Source organism: Mirounga leonina, unplaced genomic scaffold, assembly GCF_011800145.1.
Source record: "Mirounga leonina isolate KUSES-001 unplaced genomic scaffold, KU_Mleo_1.0 Mir_129, whole genome shotgun sequence".
Lineage (NCBI taxonomy): Eukaryota > Metazoa > Chordata > Mammalia > Carnivora > Phocidae > Mirounga > Mirounga leonina.
Genome location: NW_023270323.1, coordinates 24,909,895 through 24,928,036, shown reverse-complemented (window position 1 = coordinate 24,928,036; position 18,142 = coordinate 24,909,895). Strand labels below are relative to the sequence as shown.

Genomic DNA, 18,142 nt, shown 5'->3' with positions numbered 1-18,142 from the left:
TGAATTTGTTTGCTTACAATCTTTTAGCATTACACTGGACTACCCCCATTTGCCTTGATGGGTGGTCTATGCTTAAAGCAAGATTGTGAAAGCAATTTGTTAGGACAGCACCACTATGCCTAGTATGTAATATTTTCTTCAGTATTCTCTGAAAAATCACCTCCATCTACTTGATTACTCTGCTCTTTGTTCCAAATAGTAACTGCAGCATCAGCAGAAACTTTTGAATAGTTGTTTCTCTAAATGGAATGTCTTTTACTTATGCCAGGATAGACAAAGTGTTAAATAAGTGCTCAATACTTATTATATTTTAATTTAATCAAAGAAGCAGTAATAGCATTTGAGGGCCACTGGCTGGAGCAGAGAGAGCAGTCTAGCACTCTTGCTTCTGATTTGGTCCATTTGCCACTTATTCTTTGTTCCTCTTTAGGTTTTATTGTAATACCTTCCTTGGACTAAGATGCCAGGCTATTGGTTCCAAGGCATTACTAAACTTATGAAGAAACATGAATACCAAGAAATGTTTGGAGTTAGTTTCCCTGGATCAAAGTTGCCAAAGTACTCATGTGGCAAATTGAGAGGAAAGGAATGTAGCTTTCAGTAATATGAAAATCACCTCTCTCTTCCAGTTTCTGATTTACCATTACATATGCTAACACATGTTTTCTGACAAATTTTTGCTACATACTAATTTTTGAATTTAAGCAAGAAAGAATTGCTGAGAGAAACTTGTTACCCATTTCCATGTAATCCTGGATTAAATGCTCGTTTTGATAAAGAGAGATAAAATTTTTTAAGATTTAACTTAAGGATGAAAATTGCTAGTACCAGGCCCAGGCCCTAAATACCAAAACAACGATAACACTATCAGAACACCAAGGAAAATATTTTCTTCCCCCACATATTTTAATATGCAAAATCAAAAGGTCAAGGGGGAAGAGTATAAGCAAATACCATGATTTGCTGGTTCCTGGGAAGTGATTAATTGCTTTCAAACATATATGTTGCATATCTATTGTGTGCCTTATAGGGATGATTGGAAATAGCACATAATGTGACTAAAGCTAAAAGAAAACACCGCTGAAAATCTCATTTTCTTTTTTTTTAAAGATTTTATTTATTTGACAGAGAGAGACACAGCGAGAGAGGGAACACAAACGGGGGGAGTGGGAGAGGGAGAAGCAGGCTTCCCGCGGAGCAGGGAGCCCGATGCGGGGCTCGATGCGGGGCTCGATGCCGGGCTCGATCCCTGGACTCTGGGTTCATGACCTGAGCTGAAGGCAGACGCTTAATTACTGAGCCACCTAGGCGCCCCGAAAATCTCATTTTCAATAGGTGTGATGAAAAAGTAGCCAGGTTAAAAAAAGAAAATAGTCCCAAAATATAGTGTCTTCAGCTTCCAAAAATTCCAAAAATTCTGGTTTTGAATAACTGAGTTCTCAGAAATATATTCAGGTGTTGGTATTAGTATATATGTGCTCTGTTAGATTTGGTTGGAATTGGAGCAGTAAATGCAATTCAAGTGTCACTTTGTGTGCATTTGTCCAACAGTTAGCTAATTCTTCCAGATCAGATGTTTAAGTTCACAGAGAAAGACAAACCCTCAATTCCAAACTTCTTCAAATTTTGAGGAAATCTGAAACAGTTGACATGTATGAAAAGTATGGGTTCTGGTATTCATATTGCTTTCTTTTTGATGTTGAGAGTGATGTCACTAATGGGGTGATTATAAAGATTGAGAGAGTTCATTTATGTTAAGTAATTAGAATGGTCCCTGGAACATAGTAATGACTATGTAGGTATTGGCTATTTTTTTAATATAATACTTTATTTTTAAACAATCTCTACACCCCACATGGGACTTGAACTTACAACCTAGAGATCAAGAGTCGCATGCTCTACCGACTGAGCCAGCCAGGCGGCCCAACATTGGTTATTCTGAATATAAGTATTAGGACTATTAGTGGGGCAATCAATATTTTCATTGCCAGATAGCAGAAACTGTCAATAGAGACCCTATTCCATATGAATTTTCACAAACAGAAGGGCAATTCTAGAATTGTGCTGACTTAAGAGCCCCGCAACTATCAACTGCGTTTAGAAAGATGGCACTGAATCCAGATCCTACCACACGCCCTTTTTTTTTTCTGGCTAGAAACTTGTACTGAAAATATGCCAGGATATTAGCAGTTGTCTCTGAAAGAGGATATTTCTCACTGCTGTTCCATCTATTTTTCTCTATGTTACAAGTTTTAAATAATGAAACTATATTATTTATAATGGAAAAAAGCAACAGATTTTCAGTTTTGAAAACCAGACAGCCATAATCAAAGGTGCAGCAAGATCCCCAATAAAATGTTATTTTAAGATTTTTATACTGATTTTATTTGCCCAAGTGCCAGAAAAGCAGCAATATCTTTTTGTACCATAACACTGATGTGAACAGAGCCCAGGTGGGCAGTGAGCAAACACTGTTAGCCCTGAACAGTATCCAATAGCTATGAAGGGACTCAGACATTCCAGCTCTGTCATTGGTTTCTAAGAATATTAGAATATTAATCTCGTTGTTTATCAGAACAGTTTCTGTTTAATTACATACTTATTTGTATGGAGAAATAGCTCCAAGGCGTAAAGGGAATTATTTATGTATTTTCAATTAAAATTTAAGTTAAAAATAAACAATTTATTCACATGGCTCAAAATTCAAAAAAGAATAAAGGATACAGTGAAAAGTCTTCCCATGATCACTTAATTTCCCTTCCTGGAGGCAAATAGTGTTTTTAGTTGCTTATGTATCCTTTGGAGATATTTTATGCACATGCTGATAAATACATGGATGTACTCTAAAAGTTCTTGTTTAAGAAGAATCCTGTCTTAAGGAATATGTGGAATCTGAATTTATCTTAATAGAAGTATATTCTGGTTGACGAAGTCTCTCTAGTTTTCATGTTCCAAAACAAGTGGATGCAATCAATCATCCTATAAGTCATTACCGAGTTCCTACTATGTGTAAAGCCGCCTGCCAGGTGTTGTTTGTTATGTCAAGTTGCCTTTAAAATTTTTCATATTTATGCATCTTGTCATTCCAATCTGTGTGCTCAGACATCACCGGGTCAGAGAGGCTTTCTCTAAAATCCACTTGAAAGTAGCTCTCCCCTGTCCTCTCATTGTGTTTTATTTCTTCTAGAGCTAGGGTGATTCTAAATTTCTAATCAATTTCTCTCTCTTTTTTTTTTAAAGATTTTATTTATTTATTTGAGACAGAGATAATGAGAGAGAGAGAGCACATGAGAGGGGGGAGGGTCAAGGGGAGAAGCAGACTCCCTGCCGAGCAGGGAGCCCGATGCAGGACTCGATCCAGGGACTCCAGGATCATGACCTGAGCCGAAAGCAGTCGCTTAACCAACTGAGCCACCCAGGCGCCCTAATCAGTTTCTCTTTTGAGAGAGAGGGGGTTGCTGTTATTAAGACACAGGGATAAGAAAGGTAAACTGGAACTGTGAACTGGGATGCTTGCCCCCCCGCCATTCATGGCATCTGCTATTTCATAACATTCTGTATTCCAAGGAAATGGAAATTATCTTGTTATTTATCTGTTTATTGGTAAGCTCCATGAAACAGGAATTCTGTCTGCTTGTTCTAGGAATCCATCACCTGGAAGAGTCCTTGACACATAGTGAGTAAGTAGATTCTTGAGTGTGGACTGAATGGATGATCTGGTTATGCTCTGTGTTCTCTGTAGAACTGAGCATCTTTTGGTTGGCGGTGAGAAACTGAAAAGCTGTAAAGGGCAAATTTGCTCAGAATGTTTCCTCCCTTAGGATAGGGGAAAAAGGAGCCAACTTTTAAAATTTTACAGCATTTCCTGTAAAGAAATCAGTCTGGCAGATGTGCACTAGAAGTGTCCACTCTTCTGTTCCTTGCAGGGAGACTGAGGGGCTATGGTCTCCAGGATAGGCCTGGCCTGGGGAGCAGACCAGTGGGACGAGAATGGTCATGGTCCAGGTTGATGCGGTGGTGGGCTAATCTGTGGAAAACAGGTCCCCACATAATGGAACGGCTGTGTCCACGTGACTCAGCGAGAGCAACTTCAGAGCAGTCTGCCGTCTGTGCTCCTTCATCCCCTGAGGAGGCAGGGAGGCTGGAGGGATACAAGGAAACAAGCACCTTTCTATGTCTGGGAGATGGCCGATGCAGACACACACACACACACACACACACACACACCCACCCACACCCACACCCTGATTAGCAGAGTCCTTGGGCCCCAAGGGTCAGTTCTGGCAGAGAAGTTTGACTTTATTCTCTACTGTCTTACCTAAAACCAGACCAATCTTTTAAATCAGGGGGCATAGGTGTAGTAGCTCAGTTCAAGTTTTGCTTTCCAAACAGAGAGGCCTGTGTCCTACATGATGCTGCTCATGGAAGAATTTCTGTAGGAGGAAGAGGCTGGATCTCTGGCCTGGGGTTATTAAGCAGAGCACTCATAATAAATGTGTCAATACCATTCCTGAAAGATTTGCATGTTTCTCTGTCACAAACATATTCTTCAGATTTTACTAGAGAAAAATATTCTGGTATCCTATTAGAATTATTATTATTATTATTTAAGAAAAAATCTCAAGCCCCTTGATTTTACTGCTGAGGGAACTTAGGCCCCGAAAGATTGACTAACCTTGCCCTCCTTGACATTAACAGAGATAGGCTCCTGTTTTTAGAGGTTAGAACCTCTCCTAATATTTGACTTTAGGTTTGTGTTTTAAAAATGACTGTTGGATAAGTTGAGAGCTTAGTAGTTTAAGTTACGAAGCAACTTATGACACATGTTTAACCAAATAAAATTATTTTCTCTTGCTCATGCCATGCAGACAGCTTGCAAAAACTGTGTTCACTTTTCCTCTTTCCTCTTAGGAAGTGGTTGGTTATTTTTCAACCTCAGATTTGAAGGAGGGAATATAGATTATAAATCTCAGCTGAATTTATTCAGGAATTTGTCAGACTGAATATGAACTTTCTGGAGTGTAAATGAAACAAAAATGAGGTCTTTAAGTGATCTCTCTCTCTGTCTTTATCTATATCTGTCTTCAGTTTCATCCCAGACTGGCTCCAGGGTGAGAAGAAAAAGTGATTTTTCTCTTTCCTTAGACTCACATCATGAAGTGGTTGACTAAATTGATGGAGTGGCAACTTTAGTGATCATTCCATTGCAATATTGTTTAATAACAAAACAAATGCAACTCAAAACAAACATCAGCACAAAGAAAACTATTGTGTATGGCAAAATGTTTGTCAAACTTCTACCAATAAGCCTTCTATTTAAAAGGAACCTGATATTGAGAAATAATTCTGATTATTCTTTGAAGTTTGTAGTAACAGGATGTAGTTTGTAGTAACAGTAACATCTGCTACCACCTTTTTGTTTAGGCCCCCAAATGAAATATGTATGATTGTTATAATTTTGAATAACTCCAGGATAAACATTCAGTGATATCTTCCACCTTCTTTTTCTTTTCTAATAAAATAGAATAATGAAGAGACCTCCAAATATAATAGCTACATTTTTGGGTTTTGCTAAAATTGAACAAAGTGCTTTATAGATAATATTTGGTGATAAGCCATCACTTTCCTTATTTTATATGAGGAAACTTAAACACAAGTTTTTTTTTTTTTTAAGATTTTATTTATTTATTTGACAGAGAGAGAGAGATGGCAAGAGAGGGAACACAAACAGGGGGAGTGGGAGAGGGAGAAGCAGGCTTCCTGCGGAGCAGGGAGCCTGATGTGGGGCTCGATCCCAGGACCCTGGGATCATGACCTGAGCTGAAGGCAGACACTAAATGGCTGAGCCACCCAGGTGCCCCAAACACAGAAGTTTTTAAGTACAAAAATACAGAGGTGTGACTTCAAAAAATGCTTTACGGCAATAATCCTATCTGCACATCACATCTGTACCCTACTTACTTTGAATAATTAACAAAGGGCCTATTGGTTCTATTATTTCCCTACAGACAACTTTCTTGTTTTAGAATTGAAGAGTGCCATGCTTATACATGACCAGGAATGCCTGGACTGCCTATTTACAAACTTCATCTTCATTCTTGTTGGACCTTACGTAGTCTGGAGGTTTCATCACCTCCTGCCACTAGATGGTGCTTGTCATTGAAACAGGTTCCTCCTCCCATCTTTCTGTTTTCTCTAGGTGCCTATTAGGACCTTGGCTGATATGAAAAAACTTGATTGATAAGCTAAGTAGTGCATGGGTATTCTAGAAGGTCATTTAGTACAAAGAGTTATTGATTAAAAAAGCAAATCATTATCAGTAAAGATTACTTATGCTGTTTTTTAAATTCCATTAATTTTTCTGTTCCTTTTCTTTGTCATCAAGCTGTGTGAACCCCAAGACAAAAAGAACAAATGAATCTTTCTCTGGGCTCATGGGAATCGAGGGACGTAACTCAAGTTTTAGGATAGGTAAAAAAAAAGATCTCAGGATTCATTGTCCTCACTCAGAATAGCAATAGCAAAGGTGACCACATGCAGAGTTGACAAGAAAAGTTAATCAATGACCTTTTAAAGGAAAAACACATATATCTCAATTACTGGACAATAATCAATAGGAAAGGAAATGGAACATGCTCTTTTAATTGTGGGATAGCAAACATCAAGTAATGAGAATGATAACAGAGGTTGTTGGCTCTTTGCCAAAGACAACTCTTTTTCTCATTAAGGCACACACAAAACGTCACCTCATAGTGTTCTGATTCCCTCCCTGCCTCCCACCCCACACACCAATTTTATACCCCTTTCAGGGTGAAGTTGTGCCAATCTCAATAGTGAAAGGCTTCCAGGGGTTACCTATTTGGTTTGTGTGAAGGACAGTTTGATATATTTTGCACCAGAATATTAGAAAACATAAGTTCCTTGCACTATTCCTTTCCCAAACATTCACCGACGCTGACCATTCATGGCTGGTTCACGATTATAATGAGAAATTGCCAGCTATGTTGAAATACATAATCCACAGTGTGAAAAACTGCTGAACAGCAGTGTCAAATTCTTAATACAAAAGTGGCTTCCCTTTGCCTGTGAGCTTACTTTGGGGTTGCTGATTCTTGCTAACTGTGTGCTCAGGCACTGAAAGTTAATTTTAACATTAGTCTAAAAACAAAATATAACTATGTAGGCACAAGTTTTAAAGCTAATTTTTTTTTTTCCCCAATCTTCTGTTTCTAATTCCCTATGTCACTGCAGTGGGGTATGTAGAATGCGTGAACATATATGTGAGCCAGATGTAACAACAACTGGACACACGACATTAGTACATTTTAATTTCAGACAGTAGACAGCTTTAGGTGGTTCCTAGTGCCTTCTGAGCATTAACTGAGGATTTTAAATATACTCCCCCTTTTTTTTCTTCTTTAAATGCCTGCGCCCTAAGCACTGGTGAGGTACAATGGATCTCTTCCAGTTTTAAATACTAGAAAGAGAAGCTTCTGTCCCTAAGTTATTTTCCTTCAGAATATCCCACCCTCTCTCCACCCCCCAGAGGTCTTATTAGTTATTGCTTCGTATTGAAGAAGGATTTGGAAGCAGGAGCAGGTAGTCTGTATGTGCAATTATTTTTCTTGGGTTTTATGTGTTTTGGTGGTTACTGTTGAAAATGCAGTTTGGTCAGTGACTTCCACACATATGTTACATATATATGATATGTATTAATAGGAAACTCATATATGCTTGCATCATACACGGCGTGGCTCACATGCATTAAGTGGCTGCTCTCTAGCAGTACCCAGAACCTTAGACAGTGTCCGTGCTGACGGTCTGTTGATATCTTAATAGTTTACTTCACTGATCATAATGGGGCTCGGTCACTGATGTATTCTTAGTATTATTTGCTTAGCAAAGGGTACTTAAACCTCAATAATTAGCCTTAGGAACAACGTAAATACAAATAATAACTTTGTACACTCAAGAAGACTCCCTTGGAGGGCTAAAGATGTTTCTCAAACTGCCCGGGGAAGACAGAAACCACTCGTGACATAAGGGCGAGGCTGAGAACCGTACTCTCCCCGGACAGCCTCTGCTAAAGGTGAACGATGACTGTGTGCTGGTAGCACTCTCTCTACCTAGACGCCTCAAGTTTTATAAAGCAGTCTCAAGAGTGATCTGGGGCTAGGAAACGCAAGCAACTTCGGTTCTGCCCGAGAGAACAGGCTGTCCCCAGCGGGGAACTGCTGTGACTAGGACAAAAAGCTGGACCGAGCAGCTAGCTCAGGGCGTGAGAGAGAAGGAACCCAGGAAGGCGAAGGCAGCCGGTCGGGAGCCGGGTCTCTGGCCAGTTGCAGGCGGGCGCGGCGCGCAGAGCCCGAGCCCCCGGCGGAGGCGGTGCGGCCCCAGGCCCCTCCCCGCCGCCGCCGCCGATGCCCGGGCGGCTGACGCCGAGCCGCGGCCCGGAGCGGTGGGGGCCGGGCGGCGCGAGCGAGGGCAGGGCAGGGGGCCGGCCGAGGCCACTCGCGGCTTTAAATATGGATCGCGGGCTCGCGCTCGTGGCACAGCCTCCGCCACGGCCGCCTTTCCCGACTCCCCGTCCCCCAGCTCGCTCCCGAGGGATGCCCGGGCCGGGCACCACTGCTGCAGTGTTAGTTACTGGCAAAAACATCGGAGATCCCCATAAATATGCAGAAGCTGCAGAAGGCAAAGTAGAGTAGACGCCCGCGCTCTCACACACTCGCTCGCCCCGCACCACGCGGGCCGTGTAGACATCTCCCCCCCCCCCCCCCCGCGCCACCTTCTCCCCCTTCCTCGTGGGCCGTTCGGGTTCCAGTCCAGCTTGCTCCGAAGACCCTCCCGCCCCAGCGCCCTCACCCCGTCCTCGCCTCCCTCCGCCCCGGAGGGTGCACCTACCCAGGCGGCAAAGTTGTGACTACTTGGGCGCGGGTGGCTGGCGCCCCGCTCGATCCGCGCCTCGCGCCGGCAACTTCCCGCGGCTCGGCCCCGCCGCGCCCCGGGCCCGCGCCTGCTGGGATCCCGCGGGCCCCCAGCCTCCAGCCCCGGCGGCGCGCCGGGCAGCGCTTCTGTGGCCGCGGCGGCGGCTGGGGTGGCAGCGAAGGCGGCGGCGGCGGCAGCGGCCGCTGCAGCCCCACACTCCGCCGCCAAACTGGAGGAACGACGGAAGGCAGACCCCAGGAGGTGAGCGCCCGGCCCGGGCAGCGGCGGGGAGGGTCGGCCGAGGCCCCGGGTCGCGGCGGCAGCGGCAGCGGGCGCAGGGGCGGGGGGCCCAGGGGCCGGTGCCACAGGGCACGCGGGCGGCCTCGGCGCACTCGGGGGAGGGAGAAAGGTCAGTTGCGGGCCGGGCATCCCCCGGGCTGGGCGCCGGCGGAGTGTGAAGGCTGCTTCCGCGGAAAAGTACTTTTTTTTTCCTTCTTAGCGTTTAGAGGAGCAGTTTGAGCAGTTCTGTTTCTCCCCCACTGTAGAGCCCCCTGCGCGGAACCGGGCGTTGTTGCCCGGGCTGTGGGGCCAGTGTACGCGGCGGGCTGGGCTCCGGCGCAGTGACACGTGTGTTCCTGTGAGCCTGGGTGGTCCCAGTGTGGCCGGACACCTGCCACACAAACATCCCCAAACCCACCGATGGTGGAGGCTTGGGGGACTCTCGGTACCATCGAGACCGCGGCCCCCACTTCACTGCCCGCTCCGGGACGGAGCATTCACATCTCTCCCTGGCACACCAAAAGCGGGGGGTGAGTCAGGCAGATTCTCTGCAAGTGGCACACACACACAATTATTTGCAGTGGATTTGGAAGAGGGAGGCCGAGGTTAAACTGGGATTTCTCTTGGCCAGCGACAGTGGAGCTCTTCCTCAGGTACTGGGTAGCATGTGCGTCTTGGCAAGGAGAGGTGATTTCCTTTTTCTTAAGTGCATTTTACCCAGCCCTTGCCAGTCCGTTAATAACAGTCACCAAAGAAAGGTTAGGAGTTGGGAACCACATCAGCAAACTGCAGCAAGCACCGCAAGGAAAAAAGTTCTTTAAGAACAAAAGAACAACGACGACAACAACAAAAAACAAACAAAAAACCACAGCAAACCCTGAACTTGACTCGAAAGATGGAGAAGGAAGCCATTCTACCTCTGTTCTACCAACGTAAAGCATTTTTTTTTCTTTTTCCAGTTCCTTGTGAAACTTTTGTTTTTCCATCCCTCATTCCTTCTCAGGGCCTTACCTTCTCAGCCTAATTCTCCGAAGCAAGCTCTTTTCAGTCTTGACAATGGAAGAGCAGTTAACCACTTTGGTTTGCCCTCTTCACTTCCTTTCCCATTTCACTTCTGTGTTGGAGAAAGTTGCTCCTAATGGGAACTCATGAACACTGAGCTGTACTAAACTCACATTGTCTTAAATCCTGGAACAGTTCCTTTCCTGAGAGACACTGCATTGTACAGTATTTCCCTTTTTTTTTTGTATCTGGGACTTGGACTTAAACTATTACCTGAATTAAAGTGTACATTGACCATTAGGATTTATTTTATTATTATTTTTTTAAATTTTGATTTGAATGGCTTTTTCAATGCAGTTAAAACGGTATTCAGTAGCGTCTTATAACCAATGTAATGTCTTTGGAAAAGGTTTCTAAGAACTCTCCTTGTATCTGTCACATTGGCATTTAAATAATTTTCATGATCATTATAGCAATTAGATTGAGGTTATTAGCATAACTTCATTCAAAGGAAGCATGTCTGCTTATTTTTCTATAGTTTTAATAACAAAAAAACTTTTACTTTCATTTTAAAGTTAAATATAGTGATAGACTTATGTTCTCTATGAAATCTGGAAATTGAATTGCCTTAACTATCTCAGAGTCTCTGGTAAGGCGACACAAAAACTCCCACATATGTGGACAGAAAAGAAAGTGGTACTCTTCGGAACTGTTGAGACAGGACATTTAGAAGAATGGGAATGGGAGGGATAAGTTTGGATATTTGGATAGTTCCAGGCATGTCTACCTTTGAGAAAAAAGAAAACTAAGAAAACCCTCCCCCAACATTATGTATGAGTGTTTTCAAAATGAGGTTTTTAGTATCATTTAATGTGTTGAGGTCATTCTGGAGACTTATTAACATACAGAAGGCGCCTTAGCCAATGAAATTGACAGGATGTACCCTGAGTGTATAATGGTGTATCTCTTTTAGTTTATTTTCTCAACAGAAAAGAACTTTAAATGTTTGTTAGTGTTACTATTTTAGTCTTTTAAATGATTAGCATAACTTTGGAGTTTGCAATAATGTGTGAAAAGAATACAGGGAATCATTTAGAGAAAAAAAAAATGTGATAGAAATCGGGTAAACTTCGGGACAACTTCCAGCATGGTCTGGTGGTAATTTGATTTTTCACTGAGCTCTGGCAAGTACAATTTTGAGGTTCTGATCCTTTGTTCTGAAAGCAAGAAAGATATCCTGGCCATAGCTTGCATTGTAAAGAAAAACACAACACTTAAGGAAAGGAAATACACATTAGCTGGTGAATCATGTAGATAATCAGGTTTCTTTGCTTGCCTCTGAGGGCGCTGCAGTCCACAGGACTGCTATTGTTAGGGGGAGCGTCCTGAGGGGATTCACTGCTCCTCAAGTAAGTGCGGCAATAGACTGCATCTGCTCCTCTCTTGGAGGTTCTTTGTATTCACTTTTAATAACATGCATAAAGTTTAAGACCGGGGTTGATAACAAGTTTGGAAGTGGAAAGAAAGAACCGAGAAGAGAAGAATCTAATGACGGTGAAAGTTTCTAAGTACTTGTTCCTTGATTGCTAAGTGGAGAGAATCAGGGTACATGATTTATTGGGACAAAGGAAGCTCTAAGCAGAACATATAGCTCAGTTATCACTATCGATGCAGTTCCTGAGGCTAACCTATGATTTGACATTTAGGTCTTTTGGGGGAGTCATTTAGCAAAATGGATAGTGTAGGAACATCCGGGAAGTTAGTTAGACTTTACAAAATGAGGTCTTGCTACTTTCAGGATTTTTTTTTTTTTTTTCACTATGCAGGAATTTTAAGGGAAGGGAAAAATGTTTCTTTCATATAAGGTCAGGGGTAAGTTGTATTCCAAATATATTTTGCCTTTCTCCCAATAGCTCCACATTTGATGTATTTGAGTCACAGAATAGAAAATATGCTACTGACCTTCTAACATAAAGATGATATTTTATATCCCTGTGGTGCATGCCTTAGTTATTTTTCCAGTAGTGGAGATGGATTTTCCTAACTTACCCTTTTACTCATTTCCTTTGTATGATGTACATTTACACACACACACACACACACACACACTACTTGTTTGGAGGGATGACTGATTTTATTTTACCTAAAGCCATATTTATGACTGTCATAATGATTTCGTGGCAATGACTTTGTTACATTTCTCTAGTCTCAGCAGTACAATGACATTTCAAACAAGACATCAAAAGGACAGGCAGCTATGAATGGTGATGGATTTATTTACCTGCTGTGGCAAAGAAGAGATAGAACTTTGTTTTTCCAATCTTTTCATGATGTTCATAATCCTATTCCTTATTGATCTCACTTGCCTTTGAATTAAGTTATATATCCAAAAAAGATGGTGGTAGAAATAGACTTGGTGAAACCATGTATATCTGCAGTTGTTTTCATAAGCCAAAACATCATCTTGTTCTTCCCTGCAAATTAAGTAGATGTAAGGGATTATTATGCTCATTGAAAAAAATGAGGAAACTAGGCACAGAGAACTTTGTATGCTTTTCTTTTCTTCCTTTTTCTTTTTTCTTTTTTTAGTATGTTTTCTTAAACTAAAGGGAAAATTATTGGTGGAGGTGGGGATGAACCTTTTCTCTTTGAACTAGTGCTACCTATGTATTGAATGACTGTCATCAAACTAATGAATGTTGTTTTAGTCACAGCTGAAGATACTAAGGCAGATAAGTGTTTATCCTGGTTTGAAGGGACAGCTCTGGCCCTGTTAGTGATTCTGCTCAGTAGCAGTGCCCATTGGCCTCGACTTTATTTCCTGTCCATTGGTGCCAGGGGCATTTCACTAGTGAAGACTATTCAATTTGTGTGGAGCAATTTTAGCTCCAGTTTTTAAGAGTTAACTTTTGTTTTTCACAGAGAGTGGATACAGAAGGAAGTTACATGAAACTAGGATGTTAAAGGAAATAAAAAACCACCAAAGATAGTTTGGGATTATTGTGTAGAAAAAGGCTATCCTCAGTTTAACTTGAATTTTTGACTTAGAATCCTTAAAAAGGTTTTAAATAAAACCTGTAGTAGTATACTTTTGGGGAGTTTAAAAATAAAAATACAAAATGAGAAAGGAATATATTGTCTTTAAAACTGGTGTAATTTTCTATGAGTGATACAACTAGAAAAATTCTTCATAATGTCTTTATAAGAAGTCATTGGTTTCTTTTCTTTTTTTGGAAGTATATTTATTGATTGATAATGTCCTTTATACTATTTGCAAATAAGTAAACTTGTGGGATCTGGATTTCTGTGTTAGTTAGTTCTAGGTTTGGCCTGGAGACTAGTATTCACGGATAGGGTCCAGTAACAACTTCATCTATTTGGAACTCCTATATTTGGCATATTCTTCAGCAAAAAAAGCCTCTGAGCAGGCAAAATAAAGGGTTACAAAAAGACATACATTAAAGAGGATTCACTTTACTCATAGGAGATTCCTCAGAATCTGTTTACTCTTAATTCACATACAGTTCTAACATGACTGATTGTAGCATTTCTAACCCCATAGCAAACACTGAATTACAAATTATAAGACAGGAATGGCCTGATATTGGCAGCAACATTGATAACATTGAAAAGTGCCAGGGGACAGGTTGGTAGTAAAGAAAGAGATAGACCAGGTACTAAAAGCAGTTGTAGGAATTACAGCAAACACAGTGGTAAGGACTATTTAGGTGTACCCTGATAGGATCACTTTATTATACTCCCTTCTTCCTCTCTCCCTGTCTTTCTTCCTTTCTTTTTTGCTCTCCTATCCCTATTCCTATCTTATCTTTATCTATCTAGCCATCCAAAATTTTTATTGAAATATAAAATGTATAGAGAAAAGTATGCAGGTTGTTGAGATATAAGTAAACAGCTTGGTGATTTACCTAAGTGAATACACCAAAACCAAGATATAGACCATTGTCAGCAGCCAGAGTCCCCCCCTCTCCCTCTTCTCTCACCCAAGGCATTATTTCCCAGAAAAGATAACTTCTCTCCTGGCTTCTGAGACTATAGGCTATTTTTATCTATTATTGAACTTTCTACAGAATATATGTTGTATATCCTTGTATCTGACTACTTTTGCTCAGCATTATGTTTGTGTGTAGCAATAGCTTATAGTCATTGTTCTGCAGTCTTCTGCTTTATGAGAATGCCACAGTTTAGTTATCATTTTGCTTTTGATGGGCATTTGGATCATTTCTCCTTTTTGGCTATAATCCATAGTGCTGCTATGAACATTCTTACGTATGTCTTTTGGTAAACATGTGGGAATAATAGACCGTGCCTTCCTTCAAAAGTGGTACCAATTCACAGTCCTACTAGCATCTTATAAGTGTTTTGGCTTTCATCCTTACAAACTGCCGGTATTATCTTTTTTATTTTAATCATTAAAGTGGATGTATAGTTGTATCACATTGTGGTTTTAATGTGCATTTCCCCAAGTATTTTTTGTTCCTTTTCATATGTTTATTGGCGATAGCCTTTTGTGAAGTACATGTTCAGGTTTTTTGCTCATGAAGTTTTTGTCCAGTATGTTATACCAAGCAAGAAAGGTTTTAATATCTGGGAAGTAAACTTCTTTTATTTGTTTAGAAAACTCAGATAACCATCCACACTCACTCACCAGTGTTTCCATATAATAAATAAAATAGGGCACCTGGGTGGCTCAGTTGGTTGAGCGACTGCCTTTGGCTCAGGTCATGATCCTAGAGTCCCGGGATCGAGTCCCGCATCGGGCTCCCTGCTCGGCAGGGAGCCTGCTTCTCCCTCTAACCCTCCCCCCTCTCATGTACTCTCTCTCTCTCTCTCATTCTTGCTCTCTCAAATAAATAAATAAATCTTTTAAAAAAAATAAGTAAAATAAATGGGTGAAGATATTAAAAGCACTTTGAACTTGTAAACGTTACAGCCTGGATCTGTGAAACCCTGTCCTTAAACACACACACACACACACACACACACACACCAGCTTTAACACAATACTCACAAACCTGTAGAACTTGTTGCCTTCAGTGCTTAACATAAAAGCAAAAGCATTTTGTAACTTAGTGTTGCCCAGTGACCAACAGAGATATGCATTTGGAAGATATGGGTTAAAGACCCAGCTCTTTTATTTGCTAGTTATTTGATTTTGGGAATTTAAAAAATCATCTTTCTTTCTTTTTTCACTATTAAAATGATTGTAAACCTAGCTCGCAGGGGTGTTATGAAGGACAAAAGTGATCGTTATGAAACCTTGTTCAGAACTGTAAATGACTTTACATATGTTAGTTATTATTGTTGTTGTTGTGTTCTACAACATTCCTTATTCTTGAGTTGAATTGTGCCAGCACTGAGAACAGTTCCTGACATATTAATAAATGTTTGTTGGCTGAATGAATGAACAACACTTTTAAGTGTCTTTCTTGAGCTGTTCCTCTGAGTAATCCAAACTCAGAAAACATTTTTTCTCTAGGACTTTTACTTTTTATTGCTAAAGTTGAGTTGGGAACAGGGTTTATTAAACATCAGCTTGAAAAATTGAGTCTAATAGCCAGCAGTTTGAGATCACCCGTTTCACTGTATCACTCATATCAACTTTATGCCCCAAGTAACACACATAGGACCTGGAGGACCCTTGAAAATGATTACAGTGCTCTTCACCCCATGGGTGATCCCCGAAAGCTTACACACTGAATATTTTTAGCTTCTGTAATTAGAATGCTGGCCAACAAATTTCTAGATTTAAAATATAGTCGTGGCGTCTCTAGTGCTGATACCTTGGAAACCATATTTCATGAAAAATTGAATGTTTAAGGATGAATAATAGCTGAAAACTGGAGCTTGTAGGGAGCCTTTTCAGCTTGATATGGATGAGGCATTTCCCACATATGTTGATTATAATGTCAAAAGCAAACTTGCAGCATAAACCTTATAAACATTTGTGTAAAGCAACAATTGAAAGGTCTGAGCCTCAAGTACTGTTTGACTTTGACCTCTATTTTCTTCATCTGAAAAGAGGTTTAGGCCAAATATTTATTTCTAAATTACATGGAGTTAAACTTTGTATGATTTTTGTTTTTGAGAATTATAAGATAAATAATAGTAGGTATCCCCTTGCAAAATCAGGCCTGCAGCAGAAGGAACTTGGATTTTGATGTGGAAATCTACTTAAATTTTTTAACCCAAAGACTGATTTTCTTTTCCTTTTATTTAAGGGTGGTTGTTGTTGTTATTCTCGTTTTTCTTTTGAGAGCTGGTGGTGATCTTGATTGGTTGGCTCTTATCAGAGTACTGAATATATAACATATTGCTTCAAATAACATAAGTCAGTCTGCATCTTTGAGGATGTTTACATTTCAGGTAGCATCCCTCATATATGCTTAACCCAGATGTGGTTGCTTTCACCTGATTTAGTGGAAAATGGAATCATCTGGTATAGTAGACAGCTTTTGTTTTCTTTTGTTTTTTTTTTTTAAAGATTTTATTTATTTATTTGACAGAGAAAGACACAGCGAGAGAGGGAACACAAATGGGGAGTGGGAGAGGGAGAAGCAGACTCCCCGCTGAGCAGGGAGCCTGATGCGGGACTCGATCCCGGGACTCCAGGATCATGACCTGAGCCAAAGGCAGTCGCTTAACCAACTGAGCCACCCAGGCGCCCGACAGCTTTTGTTTTCTGTTACAAACAAAATGCTATGGAAAATTGAAATAAATACAAAGGGTAATTATGGCGAGCCTTGTGAAACTACTGTTTTAAAAATAGTGAATTTCAGAAAACATCTTCTGTTCTTGGTGCTTTCATTCCTGTGAGAAATTAAACTGGGTCCTTATAAAACAAAAGCATCCAGGCCTGTCTGGTGATTGCTGTATTAAATGCTGGAAGCAGGGCTCCTCCCCTATGGTATCTACTCAGCCCAGGAGGCTTTTAAAAAAACAATGGTGCTAGGACTGGATTTAGGGAAGAGCAACTATTTAAGGAATAGGATCATGACAATAACTTCTAAACTGATACCCCATGGGCCCCGGAGTTAGCTCTTCCTCGCTCTGGCTCTTCAGCTTGGAAATCTGTTATCTAAATGGCCTGATGGGAATCTTTCTAGTGTCTTTAATTCAAACCAGGTTTTTGTACCTTCTCCCCTAGAGTGATCATGAATGAAGTTCTGAAAGCATGATGGGGTGAAACGTGTTTGTTCGGAGCGCAGACTCCGTGGGCTCATCAGTCAGGGTGAAGGTTGAGCGGACCCCGAGTGCTGATGGCTGCGCTCCCGGGACCCTCGCCGCGTGTGTTACGTGCTTCCTGCAGCTGCCGCGAGCCCTCACGGCAGAACTGCTGCACAAATGCCTTCATTCCTTCGACCTCTGGACACCGTGGCCTTAGGACTGTGTGATGAGCGCTCACGATGTTAGCCGAGTAAGGGCCGCGTGGTAGGAGACTGCTGAAGCCGTGATTACAATCGCCTTCGGAAGATTGCTGAGCGCGAACACATTAAGCAGAAGCACACAGCTCACACGTTTGCACTTTTTACAAGTTGAGCTCCTCTGCCAGGGAAAAGAGAGAAGGCAGATAGGAAAGGCCTTAAAAGATTTAGATAAATGAGATCAGATAATTTCCCTTGAAAAATACATTATGAAACCAAACCCTCGTCCAGAAACATCAGAAAAAAGTACGGTTCAGGCACTCACGAGTTTTTCCTGCCAAAACTTGAGGCCTCTACATTTGAACCAATGACTTTATGGCGAATTGCTCAGCCCCGCCCTTTGTCTCACACGTGCGCACGTGGTCCCGCACTGTAGGCTTCCTCACTGCGGTGGCCGTGTCAGGACGTCCTTTCGTGCTTCCTGCAGTGGCTAGCATAGTTTGTAGTGAAAATACTTATTGAATGGAAGGCTACTCAAAAACTCCGGACAA

The 18,142-nt window shown here is 41.4% G+C and overlaps 1 protein-coding gene across 2 annotated transcripts in view; it reads left to right on the top strand.

Annotated features, from left to right (window-relative positions):
- The first annotated feature begins 3,651 nt into the window (after nt 1-3,651).
- The window catches only part of SLC4A4 (solute carrier family 4 member 4), a 351,065-nt gene continuing 336,574 nt past the window's right edge, over nt 3,652-18,142 (top strand). Inside the window, exon 1 of one of the 2 annotated variants that reach the window (XM_035004843.1) lies at nt 3,652-3,680. The gene's annotated coding sequence lies outside the window, so the exon portion shown is untranslated. Of the gene's footprint in view, nt 3,681-8,562; nt 9,190-18,142 lie in introns of those variants that run through there. The other variant, XM_035004842.1, reaches the window with a different exon arrangement.